At 37.5% G+C, this 4669-nt stretch overlaps 1 pseudogene; it reads right to left on the minus strand.

Annotated features, from left to right (window-relative positions):
* Positions 1-1337: 1337 nt before the first annotated feature.
* Positions 1338-3959, minus strand: LOC143635070 (importin subunit beta-1 pseudogene; annotated as a pseudogene).
* Positions 3960-4669: the final 710 nt, after the last annotated feature.

Below are 4669 nucleotides of genomic sequence, written 5' to 3' on the forward strand. Positions count from 1 at the left end.
TTTAATTGTGGCATTCCTGGTCAAATTGCTAGAAACTGCTCACACCTTCTGTATGTCCCATATTATAGATATCATCAGAGGACTATGCCCCGAAATACCTACAAAAATTTTAATCAAATAAAACAAGGTATTATGAGGCAAAGCCCTCTAACGGTGATTGGAGAAGAAACAAGGCTGATAGGTTAAGTTCCCATCAAACCAAGCCTACTATGTTTCAAAAGTGTGATTAAGGGCTTAAGTACCCGACATGATATATACGTGTGTTTTGAAGCAAGATCTGTCGTGTTTATTGTGTTACTTTGATTATTCTAGAATCGGTTCTTTGTTAGATTCCGCCTAACAGAGGATTTACTTGATATCACATTGAAAGATCCGTTCCACGGGACTTACAGGCTCAATAGGTACTAAAAGAAGAAATTTTCCATCTGAAAGTTGAAAACTGAAATCTAAAAGAGTTGAGAAGATCTTGAAAGAAAAGGTGAAAGAACATGAAGATTTCTGAAGAAACTTTGAAGAAAGTGGACGAAATTACAAAGAAAAAGGAGATAGAAAGAATGAGAATAGAGGAGAAAGAGGAAAGGAGAGAGTCTAAATATGTTGAAGCAATGAGAAAATATTTGATTGAATATGAGGATGGCAAGTCAAAAGGTCTTAGCTATGACTAAGTATCAATTAAATGAGAAAATGAAATTTGTAAGGACAAAAGCAGTACATGAAATGAAAGAAAATCACATCACAATATAGTCCAAGGCCCAATCTAAAAAATTAAAATTAACGTCCCAATAAGTTGAGATATAGTATAGCCCAAGATTTCCTTGTAATTTAATTAAATTAAAAAGATACACAAAGTATTATTAGAGTTGAACGAGCCTCCTAACTCTTTCTAGATCATCAAGTTAACCCAATAACACTATATAACAATCACATTGATAACACTAAAATTACCAACAACCTGTTGGGTTGGGTAAGCTTGACTGGTTCAACCATTCGGAAGGATTTTAACTCTTTCCCAAGATCATTATTTGCATTATTTCTCAATTATCAAAAGTTTCACAAATACAAGGATTAATTAATGACTACACAGTCGTCAGGATATATAATAAGACTATAGCTTGATGTTTTGATTTTAAATAACCTGATTGAACAAACTATCCCCTAAATAATTCAAAAATAAAAATTAAAACTTTAATATATAACAGAAGCATGACAAAAGATGCAACCAAAGTAAAATAACCAACCACCAAAATTGTAAGTCATAGGTACAAATAAAAACACATTCAACATAACATGTTCCTCCTACTAAAAGCATGTAGAAATGCATCTTTCAATAACCAAATTCATGCTGAAGACATGCGCCCAATCATCATTTCAGTCCAAGAAGCAACCACCTTAAGTTGCTCATTATTAGACTCAAGACATTCTCCCATAAACTTTTTACAAAATGGCAAATCTTTTGACAAATTCTCGTGTGAACAAAGCGCGTCTGCAAGATCCCCCAATGCTGCTCCTGCTACTATCACCACACTCTCATCCCTTCACACAAAATATATATATCTTCTATAACCAACCAACAGTATACAAAAAAAAAAAACAAAAAAAGATAACCCATACCTGTTAGCATCCTCAGCAACAAGTTGTACAAACTTTAACAGATGTGAAGCATGAGGCAGCATGAGCTCAACCTTAGAACCCTTAAGCCCTTGTAAAAAACCCGAATACGCTTCAAAGATACTTCTTTTTAACTGATTACCAACCTCCATCATCTCCGTATAAGCACGATCTATCTGTTCAAACACTTCAGCAGCTGTGTGCATCATTCGCATTGTTTCTCAACATACTTTTCAAAATGCTCACCAATCGCAAGCGCCACGTCACCAAAGCACAAGAAAATTGAAGGCTTAACAGAACGATGCAGATCGAGACTACCAAGATCCATAATTAGAACCGTCATGATGCTATCACAATATGGTAATATTTTGTCACCCAAAGCTCGACATATGTCACCAACTACATCAACTGAGACTGAACAAACTTGATATTCTTTAACGCCTTTAAGACCCATTTGTAAATATTTGTAAAACATGAACATGTATTTTATAAACTCGCGTCCGATGGCGCAAGCAAGAGCACCAGTGGCGAGCATTGCTTCTCTGTGTACGGATGAGCTACGACACACAACAAACACCTCGAAAAATATACTCCAGATGAAATCTGCTTCTTCAAGTATAATGTACTTGGTTACATCATCACTCCCAAATTTCAGAATAATTACTTGCATGACACCACAAGCAAAGATAGCAAATCTTCTTGTTTTTCTGTATTAATGTCTGGTGAAGGACTCAGAAGTTCGATTGTTCGTTTTAGTTGGTCCATGGTAGCTGCGAGAAGTGAAGCTATTATATCAACTGATAGTTCAAGGTCACAACATCTAACCACCTCAATCAAGGTTTCATAAGCAACACATCTTAACCTAGTATCATTAGCACAGGCTCGTGTCTCAGTTCTCTTAAGCGAGCTAATAATAGCTGAAAGGTTCTCTAAGAAAACCCACGAGCTGCCGTACCCTTAAGCAAGAGAAAAAATGGCCCCACACACCATCTCTGCAAGATAGGGAGAATCATCAATACTTGCTAGAAGAACCGACATAACCTTTTCCATATTATCATCTGAAATAGAAGGTAAATCAGTGTCATGACTGTGTAGCAGCAGTTTAAAGACACGACCGAGTGTCCACTTGGTGGTGCCTTTCACTTGACTGTTTTTATCTTGCATGACTTCAAGCAGCAAGCCTAAATTGGAGATAACTGCTGAAAATAGTTTTTTAACACTTGGACCTTCAAGAACTGACCCAAACGCATACACAGCAGCCTCACGAGACCGCCAGTCAGGCATTGAAATGCCACTCTCCACAAAAGGGATAACGAAAGGCCATATTCTATCACCGACAGTTTTAGCAACCAGACCAAGACACATCCTCGCTGCCATAGAAAGATTCCTGATTCCTTCTTCTTCTTCATCTTGCTTCATTAAAGTTTCAAGCAACAAGGGGACCAACAAAAGTAACACCATTTTAGAGATATATGAACCAATAAAGTAATTATCACCATCTTGAAGCTCAATCATAGACCTCCACAACTCAATTGCTTGAAGAGCAACACCTTCTTCGTTTCCTTTAACAGCATTTTCAGTAAGGCTACCAGCATCAGCATATACGGTTCTAAAACTCCAGAGTAAGTTGATGCTATTGAAACCAGGCATTCAAACGCAGCCTGTCTAATATCTGCTTCTTCCGCCCTTGCTGTTTCACAAACAGCTTTCATAATATCGTTCCTGCCCTGCTTGTTTTTAAACTTGGTCTGTGCAAAACCAAGAGCACTGTTCAACGCAATAGTTGCTGCAAGACGGACCGAGCTTGGTTCGGTTACATTCATCCCTTGAACCACAGCAGTGTGGACATCGTTCACCTCATTTTGCACAAGATCATTGGGAGATATCTCTTCACACACATACCCAAGTGCATTTAAAGTTGCCTGCTTTAACGATGCGGTTTTATCTTGTTGCATCACGTTTTTAAATAGACAAGGAATAAGTTGAGGCCATTCTTTTCTGGGGATTTCAATGGTAGCAATTTTGGCAACGACTAGTGCAGCAGTGTGCGCTGCTGCTTCAGAACGAGATGAACCGAGAGTTTCTAACAACAGGCGTTTGACTTGGGATCTGAGTGAGGCATTACTTGAGAGCCACCTATTGGCCAAACAGTTCTTGAGCACGATACCAGCCAATCTACAGGATGTATCATTATCATCATATGCGAGCACAAGTGACAAAGAACAAAGAAATCCACTAAAGTTTTGGTCTTCTAACTTCCTGAGCATGGCCTCTGCCTTGGTTTGGACGTCGGTGTCAGCAGATAGAGCAGATTCTAGAATATGGGTAATCTCCTCCTCCTCTGCGTCCATTTTTCTTTCCTACTAATCAGTGTATAACATGATAATTTATTATATGAGTTTGATCAAACATATATATTTTGGCACATAGTTAATAAAGAGTATATGACAGAAAAGTAAAAAGAAAAGCATGAATGATAAACCCTAGACAGCCAACTATAAGAATTGAAGAAACAACTTCTTCCTTAGCTAAAACATAAGAAACTCAAGCATGGATCAAACAAATTAAATTGCATGCCGACCTGTTTTGTTTTTGTAAAACCCTAGCTAGCCCATTTAACGACCAAACAAATGGGACATTTAACTTAAGTATTCATGCAATTGAAATTGTGGGAAAGATTTGATTTCTTTTTGGAAGGTGAATCCGAGTCCAAAACTGTCACACCCCGACTAGCACAATGCGAAAGCGTAAAACGGGAATGTAACAGACACCTCTGGTATCAACACATTGTTTATAAAGAAACATTACACACTAATTTACAATATATTACATTTCTTTGTTCTATCATTGTTTTACAGTCTAGGTGATACAAACAAAACTAGTTCGTTAACTATACGTTCTTATTACTAACGCCCTTGCTTCTATTTACATAGCATCAACCACACACCTTGGTCAAGTAACCGATCACCAAATTACTCCGATTTAAGTACACCTGAAAAGCAGTTTAAAACGGGTCAACTACTAGAGTTGGTGAGTTTCACTAGTTTCAAGAAAACAGTAA

Source organism: Bidens hawaiensis, unplaced genomic scaffold, assembly GCF_021521415.1.
Source record: "Bidens hawaiensis isolate Kalapana, Puna unplaced genomic scaffold, B.hawaiensis_p1.1 tig00007409_1, whole genome shotgun sequence".
NCBI lineage: Eukaryota > Viridiplantae > Streptophyta > Magnoliopsida > Asterales > Asteraceae > Bidens > Bidens hawaiensis.